General features: G+C 41.9%; 1 pseudogene; it reads left to right on the top strand.

Annotated features, from left to right (window-relative positions):
- Window positions 1-18,438: 18,438 nt before the first annotated feature.
- The window catches only part of LOC146870290 (tubulin beta chain-like), an 81,634-nt pseudogene continuing 74,263 nt past the window's right edge, over window positions 18,439-25,809 (top strand).

Below are 25,809 nucleotides of genomic sequence, written 5' to 3'. Positions count from 1 at the left end.
GCTAGCAAGCAAGAGACGCCTTGACAATACTCCCCACTAAGCTTTATGCCCTTGAACTTTACTGCCAGTTTGGATAACGGTTTTTAATGTTTTAACTCCCTTATAATATGTAGCAATTTGTGTGGCTTTTAACTCTTTTTCATTTTATAGATAATTGTAATGATAGTATATTGTAACGATTGTAAGTAATTGAACAATAAAGCTTAATACACTGGACACGAGGGGGCATTTTGCACAAAACAAAATAGCACTAAATGCAGGAAGTAAATTGGGGGAAAATCCTTTCCCCGAGAGCACATTTAGTGAACTCAAGCGGCTGGATGTGCCCACTATTTGTGTTCTGTGGCATTTACTGCTGTCTTTTAGTGCAACATGCATTCTTGCACCTATTTTAAACGTGGGGAGGCATTTTCGAGCTAAGAAATAGCTCTAATAGCAAAATTACTCTTCTTGCGTAATTAAGCATAATCTTGCAGAATACTCAGGTAATTCCTCATGATAACGCTACATTGAAATATGTGAGTTAAGCTCACCCCCTAATCTTAAGTATGCCAGGTCTGTGTCTATTAATAATTGCTACCAGTATACAACCGCCCGTATGTCGCCAGGGCCAAAAGCTGACTCACAAGCATACCACCACATTCTCACTGGTGCTAATTTACCTTCACTAACTCACACTCATTCTCACCTACTCTCTCTTCCTCAATCATTCTCTCTTGCACTCATTCATTCTCACTCTCTTGTACTCAACCTTACAGTCACTCACACATTGTCACTTATTCTTGCACTCATTAACTTGCACCTACTCACTCACACTTGTTATGTCCCACTTTCCATCACTGGCATAACGAAACTTGAGGGGGCCCCCCTGCAAGGTACTTGGAGGGGCCCTCTCTGGTCGCCAGCGGGAGCTCGTCAACCAGAGTACTGTGCTGGGGCCCCCCTGGTGCTTGGGGGCCCCCCGCACCGTGGGGGCTACGGGGGCCTGTGTCATGCTGCTGCCTTCCATGAACAACATGAGGCCCTGCAGGTGTTGTATGCCTTTATGTACTTACCCCAGGCATACACAGTTATCCACCTTATCAAGGAGGTGGACTGCTGCCCATTGTCTTGGGGTTCTTCCCTTTGTTTAGTTAGAACCGTTTGTTTGGTTCGAAACAAAGTTTGCTTTCTTGTTTAGGCAAGTTAGTTCCATTTTCTGTTACTTATATGTACCACGCCCCTTGTTAGAAAGTTTGCTCAGTTAGAGTTTAGCAGTTTGGTTTAGTTGGGGGCTATTTGTTCAGTTAGGAGAAAACATTTCTGTTTCCTCTTTGTCCTCTCCCTCCACCCAAAAAGTTCATACAATTTCTTCTGTGAGTCTTTTTGGCTTCATGATTGATCTCTTCGATTTGGGGCCATTGGGAATGTAGATTGATTGATAGATTGATAATATTTATTAAGTGCATGACTGCCCGAAGGCGTCTTGGCGGTGGCATCAGACAGCTTAAAAGCACCAGAAAGATTAGAGAGGGAGCGAAAAAAGCCAGGCTTTTAGTTGTTTCCTGAAGCGGGTACGGTTCTGCTGATTTTTTTAGATCCCCGGGAAGTGTATTCCACAGTTTTCAGGTGGAGAAAGAATAACTCCGACCACCCCAAGATACTTTGTTGCATTTGGGGACTATGTCTGTTATGGATGTAGCTGAGCACAATGCTCTCCTTGGTATGTACCATCTGAATTTCTTCCTCAGATACCCTGTCCTGTCCCATGGAGAGATGTATGCGCCGTACGGAGTGCCTTAAAGGCCACTCGTTTCTTAACAGGGAGCCCGCGGAGCTCCACTAAGACTTGGGAACCTGAAATGTTGGTATTTTCTTAAGGAGCCGGGCTGCTTCGTCCTGCAAGAGCTGGAGTCTGTTTTAGTAGCGTTGATAAATGCCCTGGTAAAGGGCTTTACAATAATCTAACCTGGATAGTAGCAGCGCAATGACCACTGACTTCTGAAGATCGTGAGGGATAAAAGGAAGATTTTTTCTTAGTGTGCTTAAGATATAAAAGCAAGAAGAAGTGAGTTTATTGATCTGATCTCTAAAAGTAAGATTGGCGTCGAAGGACACACCCAGGTTCCTGACTTTCGATGTACTCTGGGGCTCCACGTGCCTTCTGGGTGAACTCGTCTTCACTCTCCCACTCAAAGTTCTATGCGACCCTTTCATCCATGTGAATGTTGGAGTCTTTGGCCCTTCTTCTATCATCACCTTTTCAGTTTTTTACTTTGCCTTTGTGTCTTTGACTAGTATTTCTTCATGTGTCCGGAGTGTGTGCTCATGGTTGAGGCGGTGGTTCCCGCATGGTATTCAGGTTCTAAGTTCATGTCCATACATGAGTGTGGTGGGGCACTGTTCTGTGGTGCTGTGGGGCGTGTTATGATATGCTCGTAGGGCATTGTTGAGAGTAGCAGTGTGCTGTGGCTTTGGTCTGCTTGCTGTACAGCTTTCTTTTGAGTTTCTCATGAAGGGTTCCACCATTCCATTGGCTTGTGGCCGGAGGGGTGTGATTTTGCAGTGTTTGAAGTCTAGATGGGCTACAAACTCAACATAATCTTGTCCATTATATGGTGTCCATTGTCAGTCTTGACACTATCTGGGGTTGCCAGCTTCTGCAAACATCTCATCCAACTTTAAGATGATTGTTTTTGAGCTGGTGGATGATATTTGTTTGGTGATGGGAAATCTGGAATATTCGTCCATCACAACTAGAATGTGTTTTCCTGATGCCAGCAGTCCAAAAAAGTCGACAGCGACAGTGTGCCTAACTGCTTTTGGGAGGGCTAGCATCTGTAGTGGTGGAGGTCTTGAATTCTCGCTTGTTGTGTGGCACAGGTGACATTCCTTGTGAGTCTCCTCTCCTAGCTGAGTTAGTCCTGGGAACCACACTACGACTCTCAGTGCTCTTTTCGTTGCCCCTATTCCTCCGTGTCCCTCATGTGCGAGGTCTATAACCTTTGTTTGGAGTGGCCAGGGCATGACTATCCTAGTGTCTCTGAAGTTTATTCCTCTAGGGAACACGGTTAGTTCCTTGTCTACTTGGCGAAATGCTGATAGATCTTTCATGTATGCTCCTTCTTCAGCTAGCTTCTCTTCCAGATGTCTCAATTGTCCTTGTAGACTCAATTGCTCTACCCTAGTCAGAGTTGAGTCTGCTCGAGTGACATCTTCAATCATCTTGAGTGATAACGATGGTGGTACTTTGTGGTTCATCACAAAGTTTAGATATTCCACAACAAGCAATTACACCACTTTTTTTCTTTTGGAGTGGGCGACGAGACATGTAATATGCAGGGTTGTTCTCTTTCCTGGGTCAGTGTTGGATGGAATAGGAATATTCTCGCAAGCAGATTCTTCCGCATTCTATTCTTGGCAGCATCTTTGCTCATGGAGTTCCGAAGATCGTTACTTGTGCACAGTGATCTTTAACTATCTGAAAGTATTTTCCAAACACGAAAATTTGATAAAGCTTGCATGCCCGTACTATGGAAAGGGCTCCCTTCTCTGCTTGGGAGTATGATTGTTCAATATGTGACAGGTTGAGACTTACACATGACACTATGCATCTCCACTTGTCATGTTGATAATGAGCTTGGATCGCTCCTAGACCCAGACGCTCCTAGACCCAGACGCTCCTAGATGTGCGTCCACTATCTGTCAGCTCTGTGTGCCCTGTTGGATCAAAGTAAACCATGGTTGTGGCACTGCTGACTCTTGTTTTAATTTCTTGAAATGCCTATTCACATTCCAGGATCCAGTTAAACTGGGGACTCTTCTTGGGTAATTCCCTCACTGCAGTGTTGATTATTGCGTAGTCCTTGATGTTGTGAGCACAATAGCTTGCCATCCCTATGAGTGATCTCACGTCACCTACACCTTTAGGCGCTGGTGTCTCCTTTAGTGCCTTCACCTGGATCAATTTCTACCTGGCGGGAGAAAATGTGTACATAAAATTTTAGTTGGGTCTTATGAAACTCATACTTGAACGGATTGAATGTCAGGTTGACTTTTTGAAGTGCTCTACATACTAGTTTCAGTGCTCGGTCATGCTCTTCTACTGTTGTTCTGAATATTAGAATGTCGTGAATGTAGTTCAGTGCATTCACTATGGGACTGATCATGCATCTGATGACACTTGGAATATTTAGGCTGCTGACAATACTGCAAAGCTGAGTCTTTTATATCGATATAAACCTAGGTGTGTGGTGAATGTTGTTATATATCTTGTTTCTTTGTGTAGTTCCAGCGGGTGATACCCTTTTTTGAGGTCTAGCTTTGAAAATATGCAAGCTTCATTTACAAGTATGATCATGTCCAAAAGATGTGGACATGGGTGTCGCTATCATTGGATTGCGATGTTGGGTATTCTAATGTCTACACACAGGCAAACTTGCAGTTCTGAGTTGCCCTTGGGGACTATTACCAATGGTGACCAATGGTCCATGCGTTCGCTCAACGATGTTGGCTTCTAGCTGTTCTAGTAATTCTTCTTCCACTGCTTTCTGGACATGAAATGGTATCCTCCTGTGATGCTGCGCTACAGGGTTGACTTGATCAATAATATGTAGACGAATGGTGTAATCCTTCATTTTCCCCAGTTCCCAGTTCCAGTCCAATCACTGGTGGTGGGATATCATCCACCATGTATGAGACTGCAATTAATTTTAATCATTCCGCCATGCAGGAGCATCCAAACCCTCCACTTTAGCAGCTAAAGCGGGGTTGGAGTCTTTTGTCTGCAACTTGGCAGATGAAGGCTCATAATTAATGTAAAAGAGTGGATTTGTGAGTGAGTGAAAGGATGGATGGATGGATGAGTGAAAGAGGGAATGGATATGTGAGTGAAATGGTGGATGGATGGATGCATGGATGCATGCATGGATGAATGAGGAAAAGGATAGATATAAGGATGGATGAGTGAAAGCGAGAATGGATGGATGGATGGATGAAAGGGAGAATGGATGCCTGAGAGAAAGGATGGATGGATGCATGGATGGATGGGTGGGTGGATGGATGGATGGATGGATGAAAGGGAGGATGGATGCATGAGAGAAAGGATGGATGGATGCATGGATGGATGGGTGGGTGGATGGATGGGTGGATGAATGGGTGGATTGTAATGATGGCCAAATTATTCAAAAAGATGGATGGATGAGTGAAAGGTTGGATGGATGGATGGTCTGTTGAAAATTTGAATGGATGAGTGAATGGTTGGATGAGTGAGTAATAGGGTGGATGGATGAGTGTAGGGAGGATGGTTTATGGGGTAAAATTGTGGATGGTTGAACGAATCAAGTGGTGGGTATGTAGAAGTGGACCTCCGCTAGGCCTACCAGTGCAAGGGGTTCGCCCTTCTCTGCACAGAGTCCTCAGACCAATAGGAAAAAGTTGGAACAGAAACTGGAATAGAAAATACAAAGTTTAATAAACCTCATGAGGTGGAACTACATTCACACAGCACCCTTCGGTATTGAATGAAGTAGCACACCAGACAGAAGGAGCATGGTCCTTTTATACCCACACAGGGGCTTGAAAGAGGGCGGTACAAGTACAGCAGAAGATTTTATGTACACATAAGGTCATATAGAAATGCACAGTCGACAAGTAGGAGGAGTTAACAGTTTGCCAATGCTAGTAAACACATCCTGACAGTTACATACTACTAACAGCTGCAAGGACAGTTGAAAATTCACTGGGCATGTGCAAAGGTGGAAGATGCTAAATATAGTTCGTTTCTAGGCAGATTACAAGAGCAGTCAACACTGAGGGAGGACAAAGCACATGGTGAGCACACGGCAAATAAAATGGCTGTCAGAAATACAAAATGGATTCCGCAAAATGGACAAGATAGCCTCTAAATACAAGATGGATTCCGCTAATGCTAAGCCAATCGCTGCCAATTTACAACAGACGGCCCTTTTAGCATTAGCTGAAGACATCTGTTCCTCTGGGGTAATCTAAATATGCATCCCGTACATCTATTAGCATTATTTCGGCCACCTCTTTATTCAACATTTGTTGGGCTTCTGTTTCTACAACATTCCTTTTGACAGGTATACAGGCAGAGATGCAAATGGAGCACAGCATTGGACCACATTGGATACATACACAGCATGTAAAAAGTATCGTAATCATTACACACAGGATAGTCAGTAGCTTCCAGCCCCAAGCAGAAACAAGAGTCCAAAACCATCCAGTAAAAGTCCAAGTACCAGTCTCTGGATGAATTTCTGCAGCAAACTTATGCAGTTTTGATATTGCGTCATATACTGAAGGTGAGTGATCCGGTATAAATACGCAACAGCTGCTACCGATGATGCGACATGCACCACCTCGATCAGCCAGAACCACATCTAGAACCATTCGGTTCTGGAGAGCTACAATCCTTGCAATTTGCAGCTCCTCCGTAATGTTCCCAAGTGCCATAGCTGTCTGATTGGTAACAGCTTCCACAACTCTAGTTAATCGTCTTACTTTCCTACTGTTTAATGCAGCACCCACAAAGAAGAACAAACCTAAATTAAAATCGACATATTGTTGCAGAGTGGTATCAGTTTGGTCTACTTCGTCAGTACTTATTGTCCTCTTGTATCTATTTCTAGAGATATCGTTAAATAATTTAAGGTCCCGGTGATATGATGCAGGTGCCAGAAACACAGGGGGCAATTGAAAGGACACATAGCACACACCTGATCACCCAGCAGGTAGTTGATAATATCCGTGGCTACCACAGACAAAATAGGTATTATGTGAGGCTATAAAACTGCTATTATTTATACCTTCAATAGTCAGAATTACAGTACATTCGCTTTTCCCCACTGGAATTCTCCCAAAACTGCTGACACATAGATCTGCTTTAGCTCTAGTAACAGAAATCACAAATTGTTCATTACTGGTAAAAGTTCTCATATTTGTGAAGACATATGGTGTTGAAATATTGTCCGGTTGATACTCTTCCCATTCCCATTCCCATTTGGTCCCTTTGGCTTGAGGATAACCATCTTTATCTTGGTAGCATACTTTATTAAGGGGAAAAAGAAGCCCGCCTACTGTGTGTCTTCCGGATGCAAACAAAAGCGCATACCAAGCTTGACAAGAACCATTATGAGAAAAGGGAAGAGGAATAAAAGGTGTTCCTCCTTTCTTCTGATGTGCAGGTATCATCCCACACACCCAACAGTTGGTAATATTTGTGGCATTATGAGTATGATGCAACATCTGGATAAAGGTATTAATTAAATAAGATTGTCGATGCTTCTGCTCATGGTAGGGAAGCGTAAAGTAGTGGTGTTCAACTGATACTGGAGGAGTGGTGATCAAAAGCTCTCGAGCAGGAGCCACTTTATCAACGAACCAGGTTATTACTGCTACAGCCACCATAGCAACAACAAACCCTATAGCACAAATGATCTTTCTCTTAGCAACAGTTGATTTCATTGTGGACATGATCAGCTTGTCGTTGAAAACAATCGTTGGAGCTCTTATCCCTGGGCAGCCGTTGGTTTCTTCACCGAGGGTCAAGACGGGTGTCGCTACACTATACAAGACTGATCCTCCCCCCTTGCCACATCGGCATTCCGTTTCACTAACCCAGTGCGGTTGCTCAACCAGTCTATTTCGACGATGCGGGCTCTTTCCGTTTTCTCAGTTGGTATCGGGATACTCCAGGAATCCTGTGGTCCGGGAAGACTCCCTCAAGTTCGTCAGGTGATATGGCTTGGCCTTTCTCTGTATCCAGGATGTCCCGATGGTCGATTAAGGCAGCAGGATCCACCAAGGTAGACAGCACTTTCTTGCAATGGGTGGAGTGCACCCAGTTCCTCCTTTTCGTCACTTGGACCGCAGTTCTCGTTGAAAGGAGCACCTGCTCTGGGCCGCGCCACCTCGGTTCCAAGCTGCTCGACCTCTGGAATGATCGGATCATCACCTGGTCTCCAGGTCGAAGTCCATGGCCTTCACCTGCAGACCTATCAGGAAGAGCTTCTCGAACCTGTTGATGAAAAGAAACCAAACTGTCTGTCAATTGTGATAGGTAGTCACTCATCAACACACATGGTACATCATGTATGGGGCGTGGTTTAGGAATTCCCCAAATGTTCATAGGCCTTCCAAACACCACCTCATATGGTGTAAGACCAGATCGCGAAGTGGCACTGATCTAATGGACAACAGTGCCAAAGGTAATACGTCTGGCCAATTCAAGGATGTGGAGGCCAGTATTTTCACCAGTTTCAATTTAAGTGTGGCGTTATACCTTTCCACTAGCCCTGCTGATTGTGGATGGAAAGCAGCGTGGAACTTGTGCTTGATTCCTAATCCCTTCAGGACATATTCGACAACTTGGCCAACAAAATGGGGTCCGTTATCACTCCATAAAAGCTTACAGACACCAAATCTAGTGAAGAATTCCTTCAAAAGTACCTTTGCTGTAGTGAGAGCTGTATTGTCCTTCGTAGTGTATGCCTCTATCAATTAACTGAAGGCACATACCACTACCAAAACATACTTTAAGTTATTACAGCGCTCAAGCTGGATGTAATCCATTTGCAAAACTTCAAAAGGTGCGGTTGGCGTAGCAAACCTTCCTGTAGGAGTTTGTGTCCCTTTACCAGGATTATGCTGAAGACAAATCAGACAAGACTGCACCATCTTTTTAGCTGTGCCGGCAATTTCTGGATGCTCCAAAACTTGCGTGAGCAATTTTGTGATCGAGGAGGCTCCAACATGTGCCGGCCCTTGTGCCAAATGAATCATATGTTGTAAATAGGCTGTAGGCAGTCTCCACTTGCTCATCTCTTTATTCCTCCAACAGCCCTCATCGTCCAATGTTCCCTCCTTAGACCATTGCTCAATTTCTTCTGCAGAAGCAGATCTCTGCATATCTAGCACTTCCTGTCTGGTATCATGCCAACATTCAGCCTGTGACTTCACTACGTACATAGACGTGGTGCTTCGCTGCATGGCAGTTTCACGGGCTGTTTGGTCTGCAAAAGCATTGCCTTGTCCTATCTTATCAATTATTTTCTTATGTGCGCTACATTTAACAATTGCTATTCTCTTCGGGTATGTTAAAGCAGTCAAGAGATTATGTACTAATTCTCCATGCATTATTTGCATCCCGTGGGATGTAAGAAAGCCCCTCTCCTTCCAGAGTAGCCCAAAATCATGAGCCACTCCGAAAGCATAGCGGCTATCTGTATAAATGTTCACAGATAAGTCAGTACTAAGTTCACATGCTCGTGTTAAAGCTATTAGCTCAGCTGCCTGAGCTGACTTCTGTGGAATGCGAGCTGTCTCAACTACCATCTGAAGTGTTGTAATTGCATATGCAGCTGACGTTGTACCATCTGGTAACTTCAAACAGGACCCATCAACCCATAGTTCCCCATCAACACTTGAAAGGGGCGTGTCTTGCAAATCGACACAACCCTTTGTCTGTTCCTCAGTAAGGAATATACAATCATGAGACTCCTGTGACTGAGACTGAGTCACCGGGTATGGCAACAAAGTGGCTGGGTTTAGTATCGCACATCTCTTTAGTGTAATGTGAGGGGCCAACAATGTCAATTCGTATCCTGTCAGACGAGCACTAGTTAAATGCTGCGTCTTCGTCTGATTTAAAAGGGCATCAACCGCATGGGGTACTAGCACCATCAGCTTATGTGACAAAACTATCCCTTCACTCTGACGTATTGACACAGCTGTTGCTGCAACTGAACGGAAGCATCCAGGTAACGCACGAGCAACAGGATCAAGTACTGCTGAAAAATATGCACAGGGACGCTGTTTGTCACCATGTGTCTGCACTAAAACTGACAATGCGCATCTATCTTTCTCATGTACATAGAGTGTAAAAGGGTTCGTCTAATCTGGAGTACCTAACACTGGTGCTGAACAAAGAGCTTGTCGTAACTGTCGGAAAGCAGTCTCACATTCATCTGTCCATGGGAGGGGCATTGGAGTATCTTTAATCAAAAGTGCTAGCAAGGGTTTAACAATGTGTGAAAACCCTAATATCCATTGCCTACAAAAAGAAGTAAGACCAATGAATGCACGGACATCTTTCTGAGTAAGGGGCACTGGAGTGTCTAAAATAGCTTGAATGCGATCTGGTGTGAGTGCACGGCCCTCCTTAGACAGAAGGTGACCTAAGTAGGTTACCTTCGGTCTACAATATTGCAATTTCTTTCATGACACTTTGTGATGATGGGAAGCAAGAAAAGATAGCAAGGACAAAGTACATTTTTCACACTGTTCAGGGGTATCGGCTGCCAACAAGATGTCATTGACATATTGTATGAGAGCCACACCTTCAGGCAAAACAAAAGAATCAAGTTGTCTTTTTAATGCTTGACTGTAAATACTAGGACTCTCAGTATAGCCTTGAGGAACTCTACAAAATCTATACGATCGATTATTCAAAGTGAAACCGAACAAATATCGGCTATCAGGATGAATAGGGATCGAAAAGAAAGCATTCTTCAAGTCTATCACAGAGAATGTAGTTGCTGTCGGAGGAACCAAAGTAAGAAGTGTCGTTATGTCAGAAACCACGGGGTATTGTGGTACTACAATCTTGTTAACTTCTCGCAAATCAATAATGAATCGGTAAATCCTAGTGTCAGTATCTTTTTTCAGAATAGGAAGAATCAGACTGTTACAAACATTGTAAGGAACTTCCCCAACAACCCCCACTTCAATGAGATCATGGACAATACGTATGAGTGCTTCTTCACCTTCCTGTGAAATTTTGTATTGAGGCAAACGTGGCAGCACAGCTCCCTCCTTGACACTAATATGTACTGGTGGAATAACCATTTGCCCTTGAAGTAGCCCACAAATTACTAGGGAGTGAAGCTAATGCAATATCCTCTTTAACAAGACAAGCTCTCTCCTTCACAGGATGGTTGTCATTCAAGATAACACGTACACCTTCTGGATAACATCGTATCGTAGCCCTGAAATACTTGCGCATATCAAGACCCACAATATTGTCTGGTGTATTCGTGGGAAAGCAAAAATGGACATGGAGCAGTAAATTTATCCACATGGAATGCAAGTGGTTGTGACAATGGGCTAAGGGAAGGGGTTCCATCAAAACCTATCGATGTAATGGTTAAGCCAGACAGGGGAGCCCTTGGAACCAATTGTTGAGACAAGGCGCTACGAGTAGCTCCTGTATCAACCAGAAACTGATCAGTGGAACCCAAAACATTTGCTGTAACATAGGGACCCCTCTGATCTACTGGAACTTCAACTGATTCCTTACCCCATCCTAGGCAATCCTATGCATAGGCAGAATCTTGAGAATCAGACGGCACATAGTCGGACATTTGATATTGGTTCTTTCTATCAAAAGTGTTAAACCCATTCTGCCCACGTATATTAGCATCAAACCTAGCACGATCACCTGTGCTTCCTCTAGGCCCTGAATATCCTGAACGATTTCTCATTTGTCCCCGACCACGTGGACACTGCTGAGCACACAGTGATGGACAATCGGAAGCCCAATGCCCAAATTTCCTACAGTACGCGCACTGGTCAGCAGACAAATTCGAACGAGTATAAGAAGATAAAGACGAACCATAAGATCCACGTCCACCTCTATCACTACCTCTAAAAGGCGGACCATAAGCCTGAGCCAACATAACCTTCGTTTTTAATTCTTTAGTCTTCTTATCCTCATTACCCTTTGCTTCTAATTCCTGGCGTTCATAATACTGAGCCATAGTCAAGAGAGAAACCGGAGAAGAGGTAGTCCATGAACTCTCACTGGCTTTTAAGCGACTTGCTATTCCTGGCAACAGGTTTGCGACATATTTATCGACAAACAGATGTCTGCCCGTGTCATCTGTCAATGACTGGCCACTAAAATCGTGGAATGCTTCTTCAAAGGGTGTAAAGAAATCAGAGACTGATTCATCTGCCTTTTGCTTACAAGACGCTAAAACAGTCCAATCTATCTTTTTAGGGGGAATAATCGTTTTTAACTTAACTAATATAACTGCGGGAAGATCTAAAATTAACTGACATGGCTTCTGTGCGGGTTCCCTTTCTACATCCATGTGTTCTAACTCTTTCCATAACGCCCCAAAAGCTGCACGATCATCAATTTTACGAACAGTTCTCCACATATCAGGCGGTAATATCAATCCAAAAAATAAATCAATATCAGGCAAAGTCATAGTACAAGAGCTAATAGCACCCTCAACTTCCTCATAAAAAGCGGCTGGATTTTTCCGCGGATAAGGCAATGCAGTTTTAAGTGCCATGACATTCGTCCTATTCCAAGGAGTGTAAACCCAATTATAAATAAAATAACCCTTTGCATCGATAGAGGCCTTATCATCACTTGTACCCTGTCCTTTAGGAGGAACATACAAAGGCGCGGCCTCCCGCATAGGTTTCGCATGAACTATCATAGTCTTATCTGTTCCGGAGATAGAAGCTTGTGCCATGCCGGTCTGAGATGTCCGTGCAGCTACGTCTGCAGCCTTTTTCTCCTCTCGCAAACGGACTGCATCAACACGCAGTTTAACCAAACGCCTGATTGTATCATTCACCTGGGGAAAAACAAAAAGACCATCACGCATTTGCTTACAATTGACTGCTACATCGTCGGGCTCTAACTCCTCAGAATATTTCCTAAACAGCTCAAGGACCTCTGCGGCAAACACCTCAGTAAAATACAGCTGCTCCCTTTCCTGCCACCCTTTCATACTATCTAGAAGTTCAGAGGCGGGGGCAATGCTACGAACTGCTTTGCGAGCAGCAGATCTAAGCTGGGTCGAACGCGCAGCGGTCAACATAGAATGAGTTTCTCGTGCCTAGTGTTCCTCCGAACTAGAGTCCTCATCTGACTCATGAGGGGCAGAAGGAACAGTATACGGAGGTGGAGGACGATCTAATAATAAGGAATCATCTTGTGGTTTATTAAGTATAGGATAAAGGGGCCGCCGAACAGCGTATTGGCCAGTTACCTGTAAATTGAGCTCCCTATATTCTCTCTCTTTTAACTCTTTTATTTTTTTGTTCTTCAGCTCTAATGCTTTCACATAAATGTTCTTTCGCTGTTCTTTTTCAATTAAGGCTTGCTCACGCTTCATTCGTTCACGCACTTCTTTCTCCCACATTCGTACACAATCAAACATATCTTGCCTTGACTTTCGCTTACACAGACCTTGTTCCACATACTCAATCTTTCGTAAATCAAATGACCCATACATAGGCCAACGCAACTCAGGATCCTTACGAGTGTATTTATTCCATAATGTGCTGTACATTATAGAAGAAAGACCATGCTTAATATACATATCCCTATTAGGCGTCCCCTCCGGGGGGGCCGGTTGTGCTTCATCGAGTCTCAAATTGGTACCACTACAAAAGCAACACATCCTACGAAGTGTGCTAAAAACAGGCATGCCAAAAATAGTGCAGAATATGCAGTATTATAATCAAAGTAGCACTTAAGGTACCTTTAGTACGATGTGCCGTTCAAATCAATTCAGATAGAGAAAATTCTCCTCATTACCTGCCTATATAAATTGCAATTTATATATGAATCACATAGAAATCTAAGTTGGCCAACACAAATCCAAAATACAAAAGCCGCAGTAAGTGTTACTAAACTACCTTACCAATCCCAGGCATAAAAACCAACAGCAAGCGCCGCAGAATGACACATACCAATCACTTGGTGTCCAGGTTCCAACCGCCAAGTTCTAAAATCGACCAAATGGTCACTGCACGGCGAATCAACAGAAGAGATCTCAGTCGAGGACCGGCACCACCTGGATGGTCAGATCAGAAAGAAAGGAAAAATGCCGTGGTTGCCAAGACTCAGGTCTCATCGGGCAGCGATCGCGTCCAGAGCGAGATTCCAATCCTTCGTCGCGACCAATCCTTTGGGCATCCGAGTCGCCGATGAGCCCCACTGGTTGAGCGCCAATTTGTAGAAGTGGACCTCAGCTAGGCCTACTAGTGCAAGGGGTTCGCCCTTCTCTGCACAGAGTCCTCAGACCAATAGGAAGAAGTTGGCACAGAAACTGGAATAGAAAATACAAAGTTTAATAAACCTCATGAGGTGGAACTACATTCACACAGCACCCTTCGGTATTGAATGAAGTAGCACACCAGAGAGAAGGAGCATGGTCCTTTTATACCCACACAGGGGCTTGAAAGAGGGCGGTACAAGTACAGCAGAAGATTTTATGTACACATAAGGTCATATAGAAATGCACAGTCGACAAGTAGGAGTTAACAGTTTGCCAATGCCAGTAAACACATCCTGACAGTTACATACTACTAACAGCTGCAAGGACAGTTGAAAACTCACTGGGCATGTGCAAAGGTGGAAGATGCTAAATATAGTTCGTTTCTAGGCAGATTACAAGAGCAGTCAACACTGAGGGAGGACAAAGCACATGGTGAGCACATGGCAAACAAAATGGCTGTCAGAAATACAAAATGGATTCCGCAAAATGGACAAGATAGCCTCTAAATACAAGATGGATTCCGCTAATGCTAAGCCAATCGCTGCCAATTTACAACAGGTAGATGGATGAGGTAAAGGATGGATGGATTAGTGAAAGGATGGACGGATGAGTGAAAAGATGGATGTAAGGATGCATGAGTGAAAGGATGTATGTATGAGTGAAAAGGGAGGGTGGTTGGATGGATGAGTGAAAGGGTGGATGTATGGATGAATGAATGAAAGGATGGATGAGTGAAAGGGTAGATAGATGGATGAGCGATTGGATGGATGGATGAGCGATAGGATGGATGGATGAGTGGAAGTGTGGGTGAATGGATGCATAAAACGGTTGATGAGTGCATGGATGAGTGAAAGGGTGAATGGATGGACCAATGAGTGAAAGGGTGGATGGATGAATGAGTGAGTGAAAGGGTAGATGGGTGAATGCATAGGTGGGTGGATGAGTGTAGTAAGTAAAGTTTATTGTATTGATCAAAGATTACAATAAAAACATCACACATAGGATAAATAAGCTTCTAAAATAATAAGATTCTAAAATGATGGCATACAAGCAGACAATTTCAATTAATCTAAACTCCATGCGTACAATTTCAAGAATGAGCGTTATCTTTAGGTCATAATTAATTAGTGCATCTAACCTAGGAATTTCACAAAAAAAGTCTTGTTTCTTAAATGCAATTTCTAAAATGCACTAGTATCCTAAGAATATATTTATATTTATACTCATACATTAAGAGCAGTTGGTATGCAGCTTAATCCATACATAATCAGTGTAGTCTTATCAATTATAAAGATGCGTGCGTGGCTTTTTAAGTTTCAAGCAATAGCAGCAATGGCCTTGTTAATCATACTGTTGACCGAAATATTTCCGGCGTCTTCCTTCGAACTTACTTGGCTTACTGACTTTTTTAACATGTCCAATAAAGTGCTAATGTGCCGAAATGTGCAAGAACGCATAAAGGTTCAGAAGTTTTGTGCTACAAATTGATTATCCCTAGAGGAAAATCAGGATATCTAAATAGGTAATAAAACTATTTAAATCTTTTCCTTTAAATACATCAATATAGGTCATAAAATCATACTGCTAGGGCTTTGTAGGCCAGATCTAAAAATGGTATCAACATTATTGTTACACTGTCTTCTCTGACTCTAAAACAGTACCTGACAGCTTCCACGGTTGATCTTATTTTGGATGGATGAGTGGAGGGAAGGATGGATGATGGATGGAGTGAAAGTGTGGATAGATGGATGAGCAAAAGGATGGATGGATGGATGAGAGGGTGGGTGGGTGGATGGATGGATGGATGGATGGGTGGATGAGAGGGTGGCTGGATGGATGGGTGGGTGGATGGATAGAAGATTGAATGGATGGATGGATGGGAGGATGAGAGGGTTGCTGGAGGGATGGATATGGAAGAGTTTGATGTCTAGGTTTGGATATAGATGGAAAGACAGACAGAGTGGTGAAAGACGGAATGATGGATGAAAGAATAAATGGATGACAGCATGTAAAGGTGTAATGGCTAATATTAGAGGGTGGATGAAAGGGTGAATGTATAGATGCTTGGGTGGAAGAGACAAGAGGGCTCTTCTGGGGAGGGTCACGGTGACTTGTATCACTTGCTTGATGTCCTAAGAACTTTGGCTCAAAGTGGGGGTATTTTAATCTTCTGGCTACTCCCTTGCTGCCGTGTGTAGGTGGAGCAGATCTTCTGCGGGCCCTGAGCCATCCATTGCATGTATGTCTGCCTCTGTGGTTCGGTCCTTATATGCTAGTGTGGGTGTGAATTTTCCTAGACAGGGTGATGGTGTCTTCACCATCCATGTATATACTTGCACTCTGGCTGGAAGTAGCAGTGGTGTTGGTTTCATCTTCATGTTTTCGGATGCACCAGAGTAGTTTAGTGATGCCCCACTATCCAGTATGGAAGTGGTGCGGTGCTCCCCAGGTTGGTTTGAATGCGTGGGCACCTGTTATTGTCGTCTCCCTCACGTGCTACCATTAGCAGACATTCATCGCTCTCATGACGAGGAGTTTTCTGTTTTTTGTTTGTTTTTTTTGCATATTTATATAGCGCGAACTCGACCCAAAGGTATTGGAGCGCTTTACATGAGCACCGTATTTACATTACACATTCAGGCACCGGGAGATTAAGTGATTTGCCCAGAATCACAGGATGTGGACGGGACCTCGAGGCTCGAACCCTGGTTTCCTGCACCAAAGTCGGCAGTTTAAGCCGACGGACCAACGGTCCTCTGTTGATCACCTGAATGTTACAGCACTCACTCTGAGTCTCGCTCATCCAGACTCACTCATACTCACCGACATTTCATCTAATTTATTCCTGTCACTGACTGTCACTTTCACTCACACACATGCTCACATACCCAAACTCCTATAGATAATAACTCTCCCTCACACAAACACACTTTTACCCACACGTATTACCACACCAGACATTTAATAAAAAATGTTTACTTACCTGATGCTCCACTCATTCTTACACTAATAATGAATAATATACAATTATTAACTGTTAGCACAATTACAAATGAGCTGAAACCGAGGAGGACGAAGCTGCCCCTGTCTTCTTGGCACTGATGAGGCCACCCTTAAGGCAAGGGGTGGCAAAGACAGTGCCAGGGGTCACGGGGAGCAAGTCAGGAGTCATAGATGCGACCCCTGAGGACCCCTAAATGACATCCATGGTCTGGCATGTTGGAAGATCCACTGATCTCAAGCTCCCTAGAAATATCTGTTAATCCTTTGAAGCCCACTCAGCAGGTATCTCAAAAATGTTATGAGTAGATTTACAGAAATACACAAACCAGAGCCAAAGGAGATTTAAAGACCGGCGGGGCAAACTCCCCTAATTCATATAACAGAATACACCAGAGCCCTTGAGTCTGAGAAATAAGGTTTTTGACTAAATGGGAGAACACCAACTCAAAAAGGGTTCCTTTAAAGGACGGTTTCCCTCACCCACCATAGGTGGCATGCTTCATCATTAGTGAACCTCCTTGCAATATGAAGCCTAGTGATGGTGCGGGCTACAACCCCCTCACTGAGGGGGGAGGAGCTCAGGGATGTTATGTATATACTCTAGGAGGGTAGTTACTAAATACCCAATGTGAGTTGCAGGTTGTGGTGAGGAACGCAGCGCAAGTGAAAAAGTGAAATTAAAACTGGCTACAGGACATGCCACATATCTTTATTCAGGCTGTCCTGTGCTAGGATTAAAAACAAAATATATGCTGGGAGGCACTAATCCCAATCATGTTGTTCACAAAATGACGTTTCAGCCAATGACCTGGTCAGTATTGTGGCCTTCTTCAGGATCTATCATGTGCTACTTCTGTGAAAGTGATAGATGTAAACGAATAATGTATGTCTTCCATACAAATTATATGTTCTTTATATACAAAACCAGTAGTCCATGTGTTTTCACAATGGTGGATTCAATGATGGTACCTGTTAGGAGACCTAGAAACATCATGTCATATGATCTAGTTGATTATACAAAGGGTGTTAAAAAATCCCAGTTTTGCCAAACTTAGAATATTCTTTCAACATTATAATGGCAAACAATATGTGTGTAGATGTTTTAGGATCCAAGGGTTGGGAACCCCAAGAATTTCAACCTAATCTAGTCAAACTACAACTCCCAGGAGCTCCTGGTACGATGACGTCCACCCACGTGACACCAGAACGGACCAATGGGCCTCCACTGTCTCCACCCTCCCCACCCTCCTGTGGCCGAGGCTGAATATTTTAACGTTCTGCCCGTCCCAGTCCTCTGCTGTTCCCCCATTGTTGCGTCAGCCGTCCGGTCCCTCCGAATCTTTTGTCCCCGAACGTTCGAGGAACAAACCCGGTGCTCCGAGCGTTCCATCCAGTTGCAGCAGACAGCAGCATCATGAGGGAGATCGTGCACATCCAGGCGGGCCAGTGCGGCAACCAGATCGGGGCCAAGGGGAGGAGGGATGAGGGCGGAATCTGTCTCCACGCCCCATTCATCGCTGCGGTTTCGTGCAAATTCTTTTTAATTTTCATACGGCTGTGGCACAGAGCTCGTAAAGTTCTTATCTTTTTTAATCTCTCTGTTTTTCATTTTAATGATTGTATTGTAAAACACCTACTTTACAGCAAAAGCATGTTTTTGTGTGCTTGAAGCTTTCATAGTCCTCATAAATTGTATTTTCATGGTTTGTATTAATATTAGCTATTAGTCGAGTATATGCCTTTTTTCATCATCACTTTTTATTTATACATATATATATATATATATATATATATATATATATATATATATATATATATATATATATATATATCACTGAAAAAACCATAGGTTTCACACATGTTATAGTTAGGAATTAGCATTTAAAAAACATTGCAAATTCAGTGAAAAAACCATAGGTTTCACGCACGTTATAGTTAGGAATTAGCATTTAAAAAACCTTGCAAATTCAGTGAAAAAACCATAGGTTTCACACACGTTATAGTTAGCTGGACATTTCACTCGTAAAAAACCAATGAAATTTCCCCGTTATAGTTAGTTAAGCTAACTATAACTCGCGCGCCCGCAATGCACTGCTGATGACGTCACATATTACATCACTCATGACATGGTCAGTGACATCACTCATGACATCACTGATGACATCTCAAATGACATCACTGATGACATCACTGATGACATCATCCAGTGAATGTGTGTTTTTCTGAAAATTAAATATGTTTTATATATCTCAAGGTCGATGGAAGAATAAATGAGTATATAAGTGTCTAAATGGATGATTTGTTTTTGAAAAATTGATTGTATTACTGAATGATTAAGTGTATCTTATTGAATACATGGCTAAGTGAGTAATGTTTAAATGTGTAAATACCTGTATCAGTCTCTCACTTTGTGTATAAGTGGCTGCATGGGTTGGTGAGCAGCAACATGAGTGTCTATATAGGTTATTAGTTGGTTTTTTGAGTATCAGTATGAGTGTCTGAGTGTCTGTATGGTTCAGTGGGGGGTATTACGTAGTGCATAAGTGCATGAATGAGTGACTCACTGTATGTATGTGTTGAAGACAGCATATGTGCAGGACTGTATGGGTGAAAGAGTGTGTGTATGGGTGTGTTAGTGAGTGAATGGCTGTCTCAATAGTGTCTTTATGAGTAACTACATATGTTTTAAACTAGTATATGTGACTATTGGTGTATATAAGTGAGTGTATGTGAGAGTGAGAGATTGAAAGAGTTCCTGTATGAATAAGTATGTGTTTCTATAAGTGATTGTTTAAAAGACTAAGTATGTGTAAGTTTCCGTAGAAGTAAGTGTGGTGGTGTGTGTATAACTGTATATGCGAATAAATGTATGTTTGATTCTTTATTAGCATGAGTAACTATGTGTGTGAGTAACTCTATGGATGAGAGGCATTGTGTTACAGGATGTATAGGTGTATGAGTACATATGATGTGTGAGTACACGAATGAGTGACTGTACAGGACTGTTGGTGAATAAGTGGATGTTTATGTGGATCTTAGAATTATTGAAGAGGTTGTTGTAATTGGTATTGGTATGTCCATTTTTTTGAAAATTTCAGTCTCTATTTTTGAATGTGTGTATCAAAGGTTATATTAGGGTGAGAGGAGGTCTGCCACTCTATCACATGGATGATGTCATCAGTGATGTCATCAGTGATGTCATTTGAGATGTCATCAGTGATGTCATGAGTGATGTCACTGACCATGTCATGAGTGATGTAATATGTGACGTCATCAGCAGTGCATTGCGGGCGCGCGAGTTATAGTTAGCTTAACTAACTATAACGGGGAAATTTCATTGGTTTTTTACGAGTGAAATGTCCAGCTAACTATAACGTGTGTGAAACCTATGGTTTTTATACTGAATTTGCAAGGTTTTTTAAATGCTAATTCCTAACTATAACGTGTGTGAAACCTATGGTTTTTTCACTGAATTTGCAAGGTTTTTTAAATGCTAATTCCTAACTATAACATGTGTGAAACCTATGGTTTTTTCAGTGAATTTGCAAGGTTTTTTAAATGCTAATTTCTAACTATAACGTGTGTGAAACCCATGGTTTTTTCAGTGAATTTGTATGGTTTTTTAAATGCTATTTCTTAGCTATAACATATGTGATTCCCATATTTTTTTTATTGATTTTTTATGATTTTTTTATTATAAATTCTTATATTAAATGTGTTTTTTTTTTTTTAAAAAAAACGTTTTTTTAAAACTTTTTATTCTCTTAAAACACTATGTTTTTTTTCTAAAAAATCTGCAATATTTCAAGTTTTCTCTTTTTTTATTTTACCAAACAGGTAAGATATATTAGTATAACTTAGAAAATATATATATTTTTTTTTATTTATTTTTTTTTTAGTGCGCGTACGGTAAGCGTACGGTAAGCGTACGGTTTACGCAATGCCCGTAATTTATCTACTCTGTTTGCGTATAGTTACGCAATTTGCGTAGCCGCGCGTACTGCGCGTGGGGCGCGTAGGCGTGTACGCTACACGCGCACGTTACGCGGAAGTGTTGGGGAGTGACTGTTATGCGCATGCGCGCGAGCGCGTGTCTGTTTTACGCGCATGCGTACTTTTGCCGTAAGCGCACCGTAAGCGCACCGTAAGCGTAACGTACGCGCACGGTGGGTCATGTGATCATGAAACACAACTTTTGATTGGTTGAAACTACTTTCAGTTCTAGAACTCTCCTACACCACACCCATTCCCCTCATTTCTGCTTGTGATCCCTTAGGAGAAGGAGCTGGGTTGTCTTTGTGATACGATGGCAGAACAGCAGAGCTCTTCTGAGAGTGAGGCTAGCAGCACTACCTTGAGGCAGAGAAGGAGGAAAGAAAAGACCTCTTTCATATGGGAGTATTTTACTTTTCCAGAGGGCAAGAAAAAGGTAAATGCACCCTTAGTGACTTGTAAGCTGTGTGGCCGTGTACTTTCAAGAGGGAATCCCAACAAGAAGTATTCCTTCGGGAATCACACCATGTTGAGACACCTTAAAGATGTACAAAGAAGGACACATGCTCGACATACTGAAGGTAACCCTTCAGTAAGTCAACCAAGCACATCCACAGCAGCTCAGCCTGGTCCATCATCTGCAGGGCCGAGTCCATCTTCGGCAGGTCAGGTGAGCCCTTCATCTGTGGTGGGAGCATCTCCTTTTTCTACTCCTCTGGAAACCTGGAAACAAACCATCGGTTTGTGAGGGTTGAAATACGGTGCGCCACTTGTCATGATCTAATTTGTCATAGGGAGACCAGTGTTTCCTTAGTGAACAATAAAATAGATCAGCACATTTGTCGTACCGACTAATATTCCCATTCTTTCTTTCCTCTGTCCCTGCATGAACACAACGGCTCTTGTAAGAGCCAACCTTACCTTTCAACAATTTTTTATATATGTTTTTAAAACTTTTTTTTTTTTTTTTTTTTTACCGTACGCGTAATGTTTTTTTTTTTTTTAAAAAACACTAAAAATCAATTATCACATTACAAGGTCCTTGAGAGACTACAATGAAAAACTGAAAATGTGATTGTGGAGAAGTGGAAAAAAGGGACCATGAAATTTTTGACTTACCATACCCACTCAAAAAAATATTTATTAATTTAAATTTAATTTTAATTGCTTTAAAAATGGTTCTAGTTTTCGAAAATTTTCTATCTCAATCTGAAAAAAAAGAAAAAGTATTAATATTTAATAAAACATTTTATAATACAGTACACATATTTACATATTTTTCAAAAAAGATTTTGCCTTTTTTTTGCTGTTTTCAGAATTTATTGCATTTCACTATAAATTGTGAAAGCAATTGCATTCATCATTTAACAGCGGGCAAAAAAAAAATTAACAATCTCAAAGATTGTTTTAAAAAAGCCCACAATCTCTTTTTGCATAAACATAACTTTATAGAAATGCATAATATTCTTAAAAAATATCATCTAATATCAATACTTATTTCTTTAAAATACCGTCTGACATTTTTGTTTCAGAAGTATAATCACAAAAATATATCTCAAATAACTCCACAATACATCTGGTTCCATTTCTGAGACCAGCAACATGTGTAACCTGGGTGACTGACTACACTCCAGCAAGGGCAACCAGCCTTAGTGATGCTGAATGTATTTGCATTACTGACTGCAACCTCAAACCCCACTCGGTTGTGAATACTATGCATGATTCCACATGATATGCAGCTGGCTGTGTGCTAAGAGTCTGCTTCTGCATAAAAAAATAGCTCCCTCTTTACATCTAATGCAACTGTGAAATCACCAGAGCAATACGCAATAAATCTCTGCCTGTAATTCCTCTTTGCACACAGAGTCATGTTTTCATATTAGTCAGAAAACGAAATTTCTTTGCCAATTTGAAAGCACACTTACTACTCTTTTTTTTGGCAAGTGATAAACACTTTTACAGACTGACACATTATGAATCCACTTTTCAGATTCTGATAAAAGCACATGTCCAAACTGCTTTTTTCAGACCAGCACCATGTGTAACCTGGGTGACTGAGTACACTCCAGCAAGGGCAACCAGCCTTAGTGATGCTGAATGTATTTGCATTACTGACTGAAACCTCAAACCCCACTCGGTTGTGAATACTGTGCATGATTCCACAGGATAAGCAGCTGGGTGTGTGCTAAGAGTCTGCTTCTACACAAAAAAAATGGCTCACCCTTTCCATCTAATGCAAATGTGAAATCTCCAGAGCAATACGCAATAAATCTCTGCCTGTAATTCCTATTTGCACACAGACTCATGTTTTCACATTAGTCACAAAACGAAATTTCTTTGCCATTTTGAAAGCACACTTACTTTTCTTTTTTTTGGCATGTGATAAACACTTTTACAGACTGACACATTTTGAATCCACTTTTCAGATTCTTAAAAAAGCACATGTCCAAACTGCTTTTTCAGACCAGCACCATGTGTAACCTGGGTGACTGACTACACTCCAGCAAGGGCAACCAGCCTTAGTGATGCTGAATGCATTTGCATTACTGACTGAAACCTCAAACCCCACTCGGTTGTGAATACTGTGCATGATTCCACAGGATAAGCAGCTGGGTGTGTGCTAAGAGTCTGCTTCTGCACAAATAAATGGCTCCCCCTTTCCATCTAATGCAACTGTGAAATCACCAGAGCAATACGCAATAAATCTCTGCCTGTAATTCCTCTTTGCACACAGAGTCATGTTTTCACATTAGTCACAAAACGAAATTTCTTTGCCAATTTGAAAGCACACTTACTAGTCTTTTTTTTGGCAAGTGATAAGTACTTTTACAGACTGACACATTTTGAATCCACTTTTCAGATTCTTAAAAAAGCACATGTCCAAACTGCTTTTTCAGACCAGCACCATATGTAACCTGGGTGACTCACTACACTCCAGCAAGGGCAACCAGCCTTAGTGATGCTGAATGTATTTGCATTACTGACTGAAACCTCAAACCCCACTCGGTTGTGAATACTGTGCATGATTCCACAGGATAAGCAGCTGGGTGTGTGCTAAGAGTCTGCTTCTGCACAAAAAAATGGCTCCCCCTTTCCATCTAATGTAACTGTGAAATCACCAGAGCAACACGCAATAAATCTCTGCCTGTAATTCCTCTTTGCACACAGAGTCATGTTTTCATATTAGTCACAAAACGAAATTTCTTTGCCAATTTGAAAGCACACTTACTACTCTTTTTTTTGGCAAGTGATAAACACTTTTACAGACTGACACATTTTGAATCCACTTTTTAGATTCTTAAAAAAGCACATGTCCAAACTGCTTTTTCAGACCAGCACCATGTGTAACCTGGGTGACTGACTACACTCCAGCAAGGGCAACCAGCCTTAGTGATGCTAAATGTATTTGCATTACTGACTGAAACCTCAAACCCCACTCGGTTGTGAATACTGTGCATGATACCAGAGGATAAGCAGCTGGGTGTGTGCTAAGAGTCTGCTTCTACACAAAAAAAATGGCTCCCCCTTTCCATCTAATGCAACTGTGAAATCACCAGAGCAATACGCAATAAATCTCTGCCTGTAATTCCTCTTTGCACACAGAGTCATGTTTTCACATTAGTCACAAAACGAAATTTCTTTGCCAATTTGAAAGCACACTTACTTTTCTTTTTTTGGCAAGTGATAAACACTTTTACAGACTGACACATCTTGAATCCACTTTTCAGATTCTGAAAACAGCACATGTCCAAACTGCTTTTTCAAACCAGCACCATTTGTAACCTGGGTGACTGCCTACACTCCAGCAAGGGCAACCAGCCTTACTGATGCTGTATGTATTTGCATTACTGAGTGCAACCTGAAACCCTTAAAGTATTCCTTATTTTTACCAGTACACCTTAATTTATCGTGAAAACATAGTCCATATTATTTTACATGTTCCTCACATTTAAATTTCTCCCAAAACAGAAAATGATAAACACAACTTCAACAAAAGGAATTCCATTTCTATTATTCATTTCTTAATTTACCATATACATCCCCTCTCAAACTCTAAACTCACCTTTAAAATTAGTTAGTTGTGAAAGAAATGTGGCACTCAAACAGCAGATTATCAGAGCCAGGATCTCTGTTCTTTACACCTCTCTCCTCTCAGCAGAACCAGATAATGGCAAACTTTCCCTTTCTTTTTCCACACATATACATGTTAATTTCAAATCTCAGTGCTTCCCCCTTTTTTTCAAATGTAATCACACATTTCTATTGGTTGAAAACCCAACCCTTTTCCAAAAGTACCCTTCCCCCAACTTGACTTCTGCCTAGTACCCTTCCCCCAACTTGACTTCTGCCTGCTACCATAGCAACAGCTCATGGAACACTGCTGTGTGGAGTTAGGTCAGAAGTTCACCAAACAATGTTTCAATTCCACAGAGCAAGAGTGCTTGACTTTTCAAACCTAACAGCAAATCCATAGTACTGTTCTTTGGTAACACATTTTTCTGTACCAATACAAAACATGCTTCTATTAATTTACACATACAGCCTAGTTTTTATTCTAGAATGGTATGAAACAGCCAATCAGTTCTTTTTTTTATAAAAAAAATATGTATGCCTCCATTTCCAAACTGTCTTTCATTTCTTTTTACCATTCTACTGAATTTCACCTCCTGAGTGCATCCATTTCTCCTTTGAAGATGTTCACAGTGTGGATTGTAGGGCACAGCTATGTCTTCTGGAGTGAAAAGTATGCAGAGAAAACAGATATGGTGAGAGACCTTGCTTTGCCAAATGT

The sequence above is a fragment of the Triturus cristatus genome, chromosome 1_1, assembly GCF_964204655.1.
Source record: "Triturus cristatus chromosome 1_1, aTriCri1.1, whole genome shotgun sequence".
Lineage (NCBI taxonomy): Eukaryota > Metazoa > Chordata > Amphibia > Caudata > Salamandridae > Triturus > Triturus cristatus.
The sequence above is the reverse complement of the archived record's forward strand: the minus strand, read 5'-3'. Positions and strand labels throughout refer to the sequence as shown.